Source organism: Archocentrus centrarchus, chromosome 20 (assembly GCF_007364275.1).
Source record: "Archocentrus centrarchus isolate MPI-CPG fArcCen1 chromosome 20, fArcCen1, whole genome shotgun sequence".
In the NCBI taxonomy this organism is placed as follows: Eukaryota; Metazoa; Chordata; class Actinopteri; order Cichliformes; family Cichlidae; genus Archocentrus; species Archocentrus centrarchus.
Window position 1 is genome coordinate 24,708,283 of NC_044365.1, and position 15,884 is coordinate 24,724,166.

A 15,884-nucleotide genomic window follows, 5' to 3' on the forward strand; every position below is an offset into this window, starting at 1 on the left:
AGACTTACTTTGATGCTGTCATGTGACCGTTGTTTGGAGGTTTTTGTAGGTTAATGGGAGGATAATCAGGAGTATTTCATCTCAGTGGAGTAGCTGGTATTAGCCTGTGATAGACATGATTTGCTCTGCAGTGATCTCGTATGTTTTTCACTTCGGATTAATGGCTGTTTAAGTCCTATTTAAGTCTCTATTCTGGGGGGTCAGTGTGTGCGAATTTGGATTTCATCCTGAAACTATAGATTATGAAAATCCTGTAGAAATACTATCCCCACACAATGCTTTATTACAATATTTACCATATAACTGTATTGGTCTTGTAGCCCTGCAACAGGTTCGCAACCTGTACCCTGCCTCTCACCCTATGGCAGCTGGGATAGGCTCCAGTCCCCTCGTGACCCCCAAAAGGATAATGAATGGATGGATGGACAGATGGAACTATATTGCTATGATATACGCTCAATGGACACTTCATTACTGTAGGTACACTTGCTTGTTTAAACAAATATCTCATCAGCCAATCACATGGCAGCAACTCACTGCATTTACAGCATTAATGTAGACATGCTCAAGACAACCTGCTGATGTTCAAAACAAGCATCAGAAGGGGGGTTAAAGTAACCACCAAGCCAGTGGACAGACTGCTTCAAGCTGATAGGAGGACAAGACTAACTCAAATAAACATTTGTTACAACAAGATATGCAGAAGAGCATCACAGCAATGCACAACAGACTGATGGTTGAAACTGAGGCTTACCAAAACTGAACAATGGAAGTTTGGAAAAATGTTGCCTGGTCAACTTTTGCTGGGACATTCAGATGGTAGGGTTCAGAATTTGGCGTAAACAACATGAAAGCATGGATCCATCCTGCCTTGTATCAATAGTTCAGGCTAGTGGTAGGGGTGTAATGGTGTGGGGGATATCTTCTTGGCACACTTTGGGCCCTCCAGTACCAATGCCACAGCCTATCTGAATATTGTAGCTTACCACGTCCATCCCGGGCCATGTCACAAAGTTCAAATAATCTTAAAATGGTTTCTTGGACATGACAATGAGTTCACTGTATTTAAATGGCCTCCACAGTCATCAGCTCTCGGTCCAGTAGTGCACCTTTGGTATGTGGTAGAACAGGCAATTTGCAGCTGACAAATCTGCAGCAACTGTGTGATGCATCATGTCAATATGGACAATATTACAGAACCTTCTGTGCCATGAATAATTATGGCAGTTCCTCGGTCAAAAGGGGGTAGAAGCCAGTACTAGTAAGATATAACTAATGAAGTGACCGGTGAGTGTAGATGATGTGAGGATGTAGTAGATTTATTTTTAAATTGATCTTGCAAAGGTTTATTTCCAGTTATATAAAATGAAAAATATTGAATTAAATTACGGTTAAAAAAAATTAAGGTTTATATAACATTTTCTGTCTTGCACACCTGGCCAACTTCAAACAACTACAAATAAGAGCTGACTGTCCCAACTCTTGTCATGTTTTAAACGTTACAGGTTGATGCCTGCCAAAGACTTCCAAAGCCCTTAACCTCTGACATTTACTTATGCTCTTTCTATATATAAGGCTATAGACTATGAGATGTATTTCTTTACCTAACTGACACAACTGAAAGCCATATGGTTTATCTGTTTAGCATCTTCATGCCACCGATCCTGCGATTCTGTGAAATGATTTTCATAGATGCTGAAGATGAGCTAAGAATATATCCAAAGGTTGTAACTAGCACTGCGAAATGTTACTTTTCTCTCACTGTTGTCGTCAGCTGGATGTGTACAGCTTGTAAAACAACAACAAAAAAAGAAAGGGTCTCTGTGCAATTGCAATGAAAAATAAATATGTTATTCTTATTTATTTATTTTTACCCTTACATGTTTATAAATCCTTTATTACATAAAGCAGCACCAAAGGTGCAGGGATAGGATTTCAGTTTCTTCATTCATAATTGAAAAAACATTCCATATAACTGCCCATCAGTTTGTCTTAAAAAGAAAAAAATCTTGTCACTGATGGACACCATTGTCTTCCTACTTGAGTAAATTTGCATGCAGAACACCATCTCCATTTTCCATGCGCTCATGAAAACATTGCAACACATTTTAATGAGGTTTTTACAATGTCTCATTCAACTTTATTATTCCATTTTTTATTCTTCTTTAGTCTACTAGTGAAGCCTAAATATCCATGTTTTCAATTTCTGCTTTTGGTAAAACAGGATGAGACATTAAAGAAAACCTACCAAATCCAGACAACAATTTACCCCCCACCCCCCTTTTATTCTTTTACCTGACCAGCAATTCAAATTTTAATTTTTTTTTTTATTTCAGTGTTGTACTTTAGTTCTCTTAATTCCTGAACAGCAGCACCTGGTTATCTAAGCTCCTCTTATTTTAGCCCATCCACTAATTTGTATTCATGCAGCATTCTAGCTTTAAATCAGATTCCATTCAACTAATAGAATGAAATGAAGCAGGGCTCTGGGTTATGATGACTGTAATTATTAACTGGTGTTGAAAATACATACAGCACTTTATTATATAAAATTCCATGCCTCCTGAGTACAGTCATTTTCATGTCTATTCAGTGTCTAGATGTTTTAACAAGCTCTCAGAATACCATTTATTATGTATTTTATTGAATTTCAACAAAAAAAAAAAATTGCATTCATGTAATTGCATTCAAGTAATTTAAATTTTTAGATTTTCAACTTAGATGCATAATATGTTGATATAAATATGTATATCTGTGATAAATTGGCACCATAGAAATGTTATAAAGTAGACAACATGAAATTTTGAAGATCACGAACCACAACAAAATATCAGTTTGTCCAAACTTTCATAGTACAGTATTATTAGGTGGACAAACACTTTCTTCTACACTGCTTGAGCCAAATAAAAAAAATACTAATAATTAAAAAATTAATCCTGAATATTGTCTACCATGTTCCGGCTGTAGTTTCTCCTCTCAGTTTGGCACACAACTATTGCAAAGAATCAATGGTAGAGACAGTGAACTCAGACAAAGTTTAGATGATGTTTCATTTTGTTTTAGATTTGGGTTCCAAGGAGCCAGACATTTTTTCTTTGGACACTGACTGATTTTTTTATTTATTTATTTTTTTTTAGCATTTTCAGTCTTGCCCTTGTACCTCACCATTTTCAAGATAATGTTTTTGTCAGGTTTTTGCTGGGAAAAAATCCAGCAAAGACCTGACACGAGGCCCATCAGTTGATTCATCTACTGTTCACTGAAGCCTCATTGGAAATGGTCTCAGTAGAAGAGTGGCTGTCAAGAAGCCACTCTTAGGGAAGGAAAAAAGAGAAAAAGCTGAGGTATGTCAAATTCTACAAAAGCTGGACTGAAAATCAGTGGCTTAAAATAAGGTCTAATGGAGTTTTATGAATCCAAATTTTAGATTTTTAGTTCAAATCGTGTGGGGCTGCATTTCCAGACCTCAACATTACTGAAGCAGTGTGGGATCATGTTGACAGAATAGACCAAAAGGCAGCCAAAATCCAAAGAATGGCTTTAGAAACTCCTTAAAGAAGCCCAGAGAACAATTCCTGAAGACTATTTAAAGAAATTACAAGAAAGCTTAGCCTGAATCTAAGAGAGTTCAGGCTGTGTTATAGAATAAAAGTCGTCATACCAAATATTGACTTTCAGGTTCATTAGAATTGTACAAACTCTGTTTTTGCCTTAAATGCCAATAAAGGCCTTTACACATTGGGCGTATAAAATTTGTGCAAATATTTTGTGCATTAAAAATATTATTTGGACTCACCTATTCTTAATGCAGCCATTTTGCAGGATGACTTTGTGGCATTTATTTTTTTTTGGATCAAGCTTGATTTTTGAAACCAAATAAATGGCTAAAATTGAGGGAGATTTGGGATCAAGATCATGGATGTGAGTCTGTTCTTTTTATCCTGCTCCTCTGCCCCTAGCTGTTGGTGTAGTTATCCAAGAAATTATAAGGACCCATGCATATTCAGGTGTGGGATTGATAAATATAATTTTCATCAACATATTATGACTGGACATTTTAACCTTGAAAAAAGTGCTGTTGGTTTCTATCTAGCAGTCCCTTTGACATAAGCTTTAATGTGAATCCTTTTATCTGTAAATCCAAAATAGTTTTTTCAGAATGAAGAGTTGTTGCTTTTTAACTCAGAAAAGGAAATAAAAGTTGCCGCATACAGTTTGAAACACTTTTGTTAGATTCCCTTTACAAGTTTGTTGAGCCATCCCTGCCAGAAGCAAGTCTGGGAGTGAGAAGAGTTCCATACATCATTTTGCTGAGGCATTACTGTGGGTAATGAAGTGTGAACAAGGAGCAGCACTTCGTTTTGTCATAAAGAGTAGGAGGGAGCTCACAGTAGCACAAGGAGATTGTGGACAGTCTTCAAGCGATCATGGCCAAGTGCCTCAAATTACAGTTGTCAGTTAAATGAAAGAAATTACCTCTTGTTTCACATTTCATTTAGAAGTTGAAGGCAACACGGTCTGTCTGTGTAATATATTTACAAATGAGCTAAAGTTAGAGATAGTTGTGCTATATGGTTAATTGTTGTATTCTGAATTTTTATCTTACAGTACATTTGATAGTAGTGGTTGTGGACAAAGCCCAGAGGAATTTGAGTTCTGGCAAGCCATCAGAAAGGCAAAGGCTTAGCCTAGGCTATGTTCAGCATGGAAGGAGAACTACTAATTTTGTCATATTTGGGTTCAAATTGGACTCAGAAATTAGACTGAAACCATCAGCAGTTTTACAGTGTTTACTGAAAAGCGGGTTAATGGTGAGCAGGTAAGCAGCTTGAGAAGATGATCTTTCAGCAGGAATCCGACCGAGAGCACTGCCAGAGAAGAGTCGTGGAGCTGCCAAGTGATTACTCATAGGGGAATTGTCGGTTTGTTGAGTTTGCTCTCCAATATAGTAGGGTCTTTAACTTAACAAGACAGCACAAAAAGTAATTGACTAAATGCATAAATTTGTTTTTGGTTGATTATTTCTTTGTTCTAACAATGTTTCTTGGCAATAAATCTCATACATTTGGAAAGCCTGTTTATTTCCCCTTAAATAGTGCCACATTTGTAAGGGATTGAGTAGCAAGTATGAGTTGAGTATGTTGGTTGTGCCCATGAAAACCTTGCCAGTAACACTTTATAATACGGCCCGCAACTAAGGCCGTAAGTATACGTATTTTACAGGGATGTACCCTGTAAGTACATTTAAGTTCTGCATCATTTCCAGGACTAAGGCCATAAGTTACTTAAGTACCCTGTAATTACGTGTAAGTATAGGTATTATACAGGGATAAAATTTAAGTTCTGGGCCATTTCTGGGTAATTTAGCAAAAAAACCAACAATGTTTCCCCAATCCTACATCTAAGTATGCTGTGCTTTTCAGGGAGCGGGTCATATTTTGTAGTGGCTTACCCTAACTAACAGGTATTTTATAGGGATGTAAGTAAATTTAAGTTCTGTATAATTTCCTGAACTTACTACCTTAGACCCTGAAATTATGCAGAACTTAAATTTGTTTGCAGGGCACATCCCAGCTTAAGGCCATACCACCCTGAACACGGCTGATCTTGTCTGATCTTGAAAGCTTAGCAGGGTCGGGCCTGGTTAGTACTGGGATGGGAGACCACTTGGAAATACTGTACGGGCAGCACAGTGGCGTGGTAGTTAATGCTGCGCCCTCACTGCTAGAAGGACATCTGGAAGGTCTGGGTTCGAATCCACCTTGGCCTGGGCCTTTCTATGTGGAGTTGACATGTTCTCCCCTTGTCTGCGTGGGTTTCGTCCCACAGCCCAAAGACATGCAGTTACTGGGCTTAGATTAATTGGTGATTCTGAATTGCCCATAGATGTGAATGTGAATGGTTGTCTGTCTCTCTGTATTAGCCCTGCGACAGGCTGACAACCTGTACAGGGTGTACCCTGCCTCACACCCTGTGACAGTTGGGATAGGCTCCAGCCCCCCCTGTGATCCTGAACAGGATAAGCAGAGAGAATGGAATGGGTACATCCCTGTATGTTAGGTTAAGCCTTATGGCCTTAGTCCGTATTATAAAGTGATACCAACTTGTCAAATCTTCTCTGCCAATGCCAAACAGCTTATTCTGCTTTTGAATCATGTTTTGAACTTCTGGTACCCCAGATGCTGACAATCAGGCTTGTCATCAATCTCATTGCAACAAGATATCGAGGTGAGATTCTGCAACCACTGGCAATCCCATATCTCTACTGTTTGGGACTGAATTCTATCCTCCAAGATGCCAACACTCGCCCCCACAGTGTGGGGTTCATCAGAGACCACCTCCAGTATTTTGGAGTAGATAGGGTGGAATGGCTTGCCTGCAGTCCTGACCTCAACCTCACTGAACATTTGTGGGATCAGCTTGGGTGTGCTGTTTGTGTCAGAGTGACCAACACAACCACACTGGCTGACCTGCTGGTTGAAGAATGGGATGTCATCCCACAGCAGTGTGTGTGAGACCAAGCTGGTGGCCAGCATGAGGAGGAGGCACCAGGCTGTTGTGGCTGTTATGGTTCTTCCACATGCTTCTGAGGCCCCTGTTTGTTTTAATGAAGAAATTATTAAAATGTCTTGTTTCTTTACACTTCAAACTTCAAATAAACAACACCAAACAAGAAGCAATAGCAGAACAAGCTGTTTGACATTGGCAGAGAAGATTTGGCAAGTTCTTCATGGGAGCAACCCACATACTCAACTCTGCTGCTCAACCCACAAATGCATTTTGCTTACAAATGTGTTACCATTTAAGGAGAAATAAATAGGCTTTCCAATAGTATAAGATTTATAGCCAAGAAGAATTGTTAAAACAAAGAAATAATCAATCTAATGCAAATTCCCTTACGTTTAGCAGTGAGTTTACTTCAATAGTTTTGGGATGACTGTGGTTGTGATTTGATGCTATATTCATTTTAGCTGGAAAAAAGGTGACCTAGACCTGCAAAAAAAGGTGACCTAGAATCCCCTATATCCCCCTATATATATATATATATATATATACATATATATATATATATATATATATATATACACATGTGGTAATCAGGGAGCTCATACTGTACACACCAGGGAGCACAGTTGAAGCTAATCAGTAAAGCTGAGACAAGGGAAGTAAAACTAAATACAAGACACAAGCAACAAGAGACTATAAAAATAAGGCAGGAAGTAACTAACACTGAGACCAGGACAAAGGCTTACAAACTTGATATAGAGACAAAAAATAAACAGAAAAAAGACTGATTAAGCACAGGAGACACTAAGGAAAAGATACACAGAAGAGACTAGGACTGAAGGGAATTACAAAAGGGAATAAATAACTAAATAACAAAAGCAGGCAGGGAACTAAAGGCACAGAAAACAAAGAGAGACATAACTGGATGGGAGGTAAGATAAACTTGAGACAACCAGACGGATGGAGACAAAAACCAACAAAACCAACCAGACACAGAAACACAAGGGAGGCAGGAACACACAGGGACTCAGGAACCCCAAACCCTAGGAAAATAAATATTAAAAAGACAAACCAAGAACTACAATAGTAAGATATTACAAAACTCTGGATCCTAGACTTAGGAACCATGGCAACACAACTCTGGATAAGTGTAATTTGTAATGCAAAAGATGTACAAGTAGGCAGAAACATAGTTGAAGATGGAGGGGTGGCAGAAAAAGAAAAATAACAAAGAAGCCAAATTCTCTTGATAAATTGTGCAAAAAAAGTTAAAGATGATATGAAGTGCTGGGAGTAGCAATTTCTTCATGCCACCTTTAAGAGTAGTTTCATCTGGGAAGATGAAATTATGTAATTTAATAAGATCGGTCTGAGGTAGTAATGCCACTGTGATTCTTCTTGGTTCAACACACAAGAACTAGGTAGCTAATCAGGATATCTGTTTATATGTTCCCCTCCATTACTAGTGATGTGTGTGGACTATTTAAGGAGACTGGCCTGTTAGATGAAAAACGATAAGCATTAAAGTAAGAATTTGCATAAAAAACATTTAAATATGTGAGCAATACATGAGAGAAAGTTGGTATATCAGAGTAGAATGAATGCATGAGAGAACGCACTTTGCCTTTTCAACTAGTAAATCAAACTGACATATTGATAGAAAACGCTCCATCTGTTTTACCATTCACTGTAATATTTTGATATCATCTTTGCTTCATACTTTTTCATGTAGCTGACTGTGAAACCAGTCTTTTCCTGTAAATTCAGTTAAGCCCTTAAAAAATGTAACCTGCAGGCTGAGGCAGGCTTTCTGATGGAGATATTCAGCGGCTTAGATTTGTTTCAAGGCAGGCACACATAATTTTACAGCATGATTTATTGTCCACATAGACAACATTGCCCCAAGACATTTTAGATAACTGCACTGCATTAACAAAAAAAAAAAAAAAAAAAAAAGGCGTGGTTTTAAGTAGCTGCTTATGTACTTGTCAGATTGGATTCAGGGATCACAAGCAAGGGGGGAGTTATATTTAGTGACATGTATTATGATAGATGAGCACAACCATTTTCTGATTTTTTATTATTTAAATTATAAGGTTTTTATGAGCTGCCTTCAGAAAGTTCAGTGTCTCTTCTCATAAAAAGCAAAAACTGCCTTCCCTTCAAGGCTGTCTTCTGGTGAAATATATACTATCCTATACTACATTTGATGACTAACATAAAGTTGGTGTGTGCCATTGGCTCTCATAAAATAACATGGGTACTAAATATTGGTTCTGTAGATTGATTACAATAATGTAACCAATCTTTTAACCCTACTGTCTTTTTGCCAGTGCAAAGGGCTTCCAGAAGTACCTTAAACATGTCATCATGGGCAATAGCTCTCTGGCTTTTTTTATTAATCCTTCTACCACCATGCAAGGACTCTGTTGAATTCATTGTCTGCACAATGTTTCAGGGGATTCAGAATTTATTGGTTCTGTCAACTGTGATAATTGCAATTTGCAATTTAGTAAAAATGAGCAAAAATGCATACTCCGAGGGGAATATGTTAATATATTGTTTGTTGCTCAACACAGGGCAGGTCATTTGTTTTTATCAGCCAGCTTAGCTGAATACATTTACACACTGCATTAGTATGTATTATATTTGAAGGCACTATTATTACCGATTTTAATCAACAGCATTTCTGATGAGTCAGTAGCAACTGTCATTCACACAAATGTGTCTAAATGGCTAAAAAGGAGTTGGGTGGAAGAGCATATGGGTTTCCTATTGCTCAATCGGGCTTATTCATTCAGCACCCAATGATACATTATGTTTACAGGGTTAGCCATCAGCCCTCACATTGCCTCACAAGATGTGTAGGGGGGGGGGGGGGGGGGGGGGGGCAATATAACAGGTGTAGGAAACAACATGGAAAAGGAGCCACAATTTTTCTGTGAACTGTGTAGATGTTAGTAAAAGTTGTTGCACTCAGCTGAACAGCTGTCTATGAGAAAACTCTACCCTGTACTGTTAATATTTCTCTAAGGTACAAACTGAGAACCAGCTCTTGCTATCAATATGTTTATGCCTTTAAAACTTGCTGTATTTCAAATCTTTTTTTTTTTTAATGTTTGTCCAACCTAGCTCAAATGAAGTCAGGGTTCACCATAAGAGCTGACAGAGCAGGCAGCAGCCATATATTTGGAGTGGTACACTATAGAAAATCAATCAGATATAGAGGAGACAAATAATGTGGACTTAAAGGTAAGAACAGATTGGCTACTTCTCTGACTGTGCAATAGTATACGCGTTTCATGTAGCCCATATGCTCAGTATTTGCAAAATCTGCAGGTTTTCGGGGAAACTATTACTGGTATATTTCCTGTATTAAGTTAATAGTTATGTTTCAGGTTTGATAAATACTGCCTGAGTTGAAAGGCACTGTCACAGTTGCGTTAGTTCTACCTCTTTCTTCCTTCCCATTTGAAGGGCAAAATCGTTGCATCTCATCCTTTTCAATCACGCACAACATTACAAGGTAGAAGAAAGAAAAATCTTGTGCTGGCTGCAGCTGTAATTATAATCAAAAACGATAGTGGAGTGACACTTTGTGTCCTTGTGCTGCATAGCGTTTGTCTTCAAATTCAAAAAAGACAATCAGTGCACAAAACAACTTGATTTGCTAGGTGACAGGCAGCCATGTTTAAATTAATTAGCCTTAACCTACTTTAACACAACAACTTCTCCACTCTGCCTGTGATGCACTCAACTATTTGTGGTTAAATTAGATTAAAATGCTAAATATTACCATCAGTATTTTTTTCTGTTGGGTTTGCTAACACAATAATTACTCTTGTCTTTGATTGGACCATTATGATGGTCCAATCAAAGGCTATTGTTTTCCCTGGAAATAGATTATTACTGTGTTAATTTATTGCTTTTATCTAATTATTTCTGGATTTAATTTATGTTATTTAATTAAGGTTGGTTTGACACACTGGCAGAATTACATGCCAGGAGCTGATACAATGGAAAAGAAAAAAATATATATCCTAGAAAATACTAACTGTAGCCTGTTTATTCTTATGATGAGTACACTGTGCAATGCTTTGAATATAGTGTGTGCCCTTTTCCTTTGTAACTGTAACACAGCCACCTATCCATGTTAAAATGTGCATTTTTCCCCCTTTTTGATCTGAAGACACTGATAGAAAATACCAAGTAAACAGAGCAACGTTTGGATGGTTTAATGACATGTTTTACATTTAAAAGTTAAAATAGTTTTTGGCTTTAGTTTAGTGATTTCAGCTGGGACTAGATGTGTAACTCCTAACAGGAGAATAAAAAAAGTAGTGATATCTTCTTCTACACTGTGTTGTTTATGTCTCCAAGGAGCTAATTACAATAGTGGAAGCATGAGGCTGTCAATTGATGCCAGGATCTCACCACTATGGTCAAGTCTTGATCCCCTATAAAGGAAAGAGTCCACACTCAAATGCCATGTAACTGATTTATCACAGTTTTCATTTGCTCAGTGTTGAATAGTCACTATCATGTAACTGTCAACTATTCTACTTGATATTTTTCTATTTTATCCCATCAAAGTGACTTATTCTGAACATTTATTTGTATGATTTTCAGCACTGAATGATACACTTTCTTAGCTATCAAATAATGAAGTGCTTTTGTTGATAAGAATATGTAGACAGGTAGATATTAATGTGCAAAAAAAAAAAAAATTAGTATTCTCTGTCAGCCCGCACAAGGCCAGATGCTGTCAGAATAGACAGTGCATCATAATCTTGTTCCATCTGGCATATGGTGGATACAATCTCTAAAAATGTTTCACTTGAGGGATGTACTCTCGTAGGGCTTGGCATACCCCCTGCTGTCAACTTTTGAGCTATTGCGCTGATTTACTCCAAATATTCCATTTTGGCTAGATGTCTCAAAATATCACCCCTGACTTCTGCACAAAGAAAGCGATCCCCACCAGTCAGGTGGCTCAGGTTGAGGAGATAAATGACGTTCTTTAGGAGAGAAAGTGCAATCTAATTTCTACAGCGTCCCTAAGTTGCTCATCCCTGATAGCCTTGCACATAGCTCTATTGCCTCTGCCCCTTTGGGAAAGCAGACCATTTTTCTTTTTTGGCTACAGAGAAGGAGCTGAGCAGGAGCCAGCAGAAGCCAGATTCGCAATATTTATCTTGGTCTGAAGAGGGACTGAAAACAAACATTCAGGGTAATTTTAACCTGGAATGTATGGTCGGGAGGGGAATGAGGGCCGTGTCAATATCAAAGTGAAATAACAATTTCCATTGGTTTGCGTAGCTTTTTCACTGTGATTAAAAACATGTAGGAATGAAGAGATGAAAAAAAAAACTATGCAATTTATTTCTAATATATCTGCTCAGCTACAGTGCATTTAAAAAGACTTTACCCGGCTGCAATAGATCACAGAAGATTGTTTCCTCTCTTTGCCACACTGAGCAAAGTGCACTGTCCATACACACACATACACAACTTTGGAACACAGGCCTGTTGGGAAATGTTTTTGTTCACCACTCCCCACAGACTTGCAATCAATAAGAAAACTCAGAGCCTGTTAACCTCCCCGAACTATTTAACACCAGCTGGCCCCTATTACTCAGACCAGTCGATGATGTTTGTCACTTAATGCGATTAGTACAGTTTCCTATTAAGCCTATCACAGATCTCTGCCTGTGACTCTAGGGGTCAGTGTTCAGCAGCTACCTTGCACTTAGCCTTCTTTTCAATAGCTAAATAGTTTGACATTAATTGTCCCTAAAATCACTCTCTTTATTGGAGTTATTCCACTTTTTTTCTTCTTTATCTTTCTATATTCTTAGTCTCTTCAGCTCTAATTATATTTTATATCATGTATCAGTTAGTAAAAGCTGTATGATTTCCCTGGAAGCTACAGTTTAGTAAGTAAGGAAATGTATCGTGGGCATTAAAACCAAAACAAAACAAAGAAAAAAATTATCTTAAAGGGCTGCAAAGAGTCGGGTGGTTTTTCTCTGGTATGCTCATTACTGCAAATCCCTTTCACGTAACATGTAATCATTTCATTTATTGTATTTTAGAATAAACATTGATTTAGTGTAGCTTTCTATATCTGCGAAAGGATTTTGCACGAAAAAGGCACACTGTAGGGCTCAGCATACAGTAAAAATGCTTTCTTATCTGGGAAGGGAGTAGTTGCTCAGAATAGCTCAGAATCCTGAGTGACATGGGTAAAATCAGCAAAGGCAGAGAGATCAGCTCACACCTGCAGGGATTACAGCAAGCCTACCACTGTACGCTTCTTTGCCTCTGACTTCACACATTTAAAATAGCTGCATGGATGTCAGCATCATTTGGAGTGATGATAAGAATGATTATTTCTGTTTATACTTTTTAAAATTATACTTTGAAGGTTTATGTGTCCCATCAGCCAGCCTCAATAGCTGGGGATTGGCCCGCCAGGGCCTCCGCCCTTGGCTGCCGCCGCCTGACACACATTGCACCTGACCCCTATGATGCCTCCTGGTGGTGGGCCTTCAGGAAGATAGATCCATGTCTTCTCTTTGGGCTGTGCTAGGCCAGGCCCAATGGGCTAAGGCCCGGCCACCAGGTGCTCTCCTTCAAGCATCCTCCTCGGGCCTGGCTCCATACTGGGGCCCTGGTAACCCTATTCCAGGCAGGGTAAACTGTACCCTTGATTTTTCTCTCATACTGTAGTGTAGGGTTTAATGGAATAGGCCAGTGACCCACAGGTCCATGCCAGGTCTACACCAGGGTGCTGGAAAGGAGACTTCTTCTGTTAGTCAAACCTTGGATTCAAGAGGAGCCATGCGGTTTTCGTCACAGTCGTGGAACACTGGACCAGCTCTTTATCTCTTTATATTGTTAGGGGCCATTCAGTCTCTGTACAACTGCAACAAGAGTTTGGTCCACATAAGTCGGGCTCGTTTCTGGTGGGAGTTGGACTCCACTAGGGCTGTCCTTTGCCACCGATTCTGTTCAGAATTTTTATGAACAGAATTTCTAAGCATAGCCAAATGGCAGAAGGCTTCCACCTTTGTGGCCTCAGAATCTCATCTCTGCTTTTTGCAGATGATGTGGTCCTGTTGGCTTCATCAGATGGTGGCCCCACACTGAAGCGGTTCGCAGCTAAGTGTGAAGTGGCAGGTATGAGGACCTCTAAGTCTGAGGCCATGGTCCTGAGCTGGAAAAGGGGGGCATGCCCACTCCAGGTCAGGGATGAGCTGCTGCCCAAGTGGAGAAGTTTAAGTATCTTGGAGTCTTGTTCAAGAGTGAGGGGAGAGGGGAGTGGGGAGAGGGGAGTGGGAGATTGACAGATGGATTAGGCTGCAGTGATGTGGACGCTGCACTGGTCCGTTGTGGTGAAGAGAGAACTGAGTTGAGAGAGTTCGTCATGAGCTTTGTGTAATGACCGAAAGAACAAGATCGCAGATACAAGCAGAGGAAATGAGCTTCCTCTGAAGGGTGGCTGGCCTTTTCCTTAGAGATAGGGTGAAGAGTGCAGTCATTCGAGAGGGTGACAGATTAGAGCCACTATTCCTCCACATCAAAAGGAGCCAGTTGAGGTGATTCGGGGATCTGATTACGATGCCTCCTGGGCACCTCTTGGGTGAGATGTTCTGGGCATGTCTTACTGGGAGGAGGCCCCGGGGCAGACCCAGGACATGCTGGAGAGATTATATGTCTCAGCTGGCCTGGGAATGCCTCAGTGTCCCTCTGGATGAGCTGAAGGAGGTGGCTGGGAGAGAGAGAGAGGTCAGGGCTTCTCTGCTTAGGCTTCTGCCCCCACCTGGCCCTGGAGAAGTGGAAGAAAATGGATGGATATTTATGTGCACAGCGTTATTATGCTTCACACCTAACTGTAATTTAGTGATCTGATTTAGCATAAACACAAAGGTATCGATGTCTTCCTCAGCTTCATCAGCCAGCTGTAGAGGTCGGTGTGCTCAAATGCCACCTTTGCTATTTTCTTGTAGGCAGATGACAGAAGGTCAATGGATTGAGCTGAGACAAAGCAGACAATTCAATTGGTCGGCAAGTCAAACAAAGAAGCTGATCCATCTTTCTCTTCTCTTCCCTTTAATTGTAATCATATGTTTTGGTAAAGTTTTGTTGAAGTGTGTGTCAGTGTGTTTGAGAGTTGGTGGAGGTTTGAGGGTGGTTTAGGGTTCCGAAAGATGAAAAGAGCGATTATATATTGATACCCTGTGTAGTGTGCATCTTGCTTGTGGCACTGCTGGTGCCATGAAATGCTCCCTTTGTGGATTTGCAATGAGTTGTTAAACACAGGAGAGGTACCGTCAGCAAGGCAATAATTTATACATGGACTGTGATTCAGTACAAAGAGTTATATGCACTTCCTAATTTCCACATCTGTAAGGCTTGGGCCATTTACAGGGTGGCATGTATTGAATTAATATTTGACATTATAAGTAGTCTTAAATTTCAATGATGCAATTAACTCAAATAGGCCATTTTAATTTTGGTAACTGACTGGAGATGTTTGACATTTTATTATGGATTGTCACCCATCATACAGAGAAAATATTTTTCCATTTTGGCGAGCATGTGTTCTATTATTTACTTATTTTTTAATATGGCAGAGCTATCATTTTTTTTCTTGTTACCACATTGCAGATAATTCTAATTTTCTTTGTACCTTCCAGGCTTTGGAACCAAAACATGGTTAAATACTTTCACTTATTCCATTCTTCTCTTCCTGCTCAGTTGTGCCCATAGGCCAAGATGTATGCTTGTCACATTACTCTGAAAAAAAAAAAACATTAATATTCTGCCCACAAAGTGTTCTTTGTAGTGTTTTCCACTGAATATGGACTACACTCCTTTTATGTAGTCTGTTTTAACTAGGAAAAGACAGGCAACAATTGCTTGAAATGAAACATCTCTTCTAGTAGCTATATTCTAGGCACTAGGAGACCTGAATGTCAATGTCAGAGCTAATACAAGAGAACATTTTTTTTTTTTTTTAAATAATTGTAGGAGAAATACCAGGGTGTGCTCATGTCTACCAAAATCAAAATCCAGTGCCACTCTACCCCTAAACTTTTTGTCCATTAGCCATGTGTCTTGCCAGTGTGACGAGAAGACAATAATTTTTCAGCCCAGGAAAAGACATGGATGCACACAGAGTTCACTGTTTTTGTAGAGGACAAGAAGAGGAAATGAGAAAAATAATTTGATAGTGATCCATTGTTGCAGTACACTCATTCTAATTGGCTGCGTTGTTGTGCTTGCATTTGCTTGAACTGAGTTTCCTCCAGAGAATTTGGGATGCATTTGGGATTATACTGTCAAGCAAAAGGCAAAAACATCTTATAAAA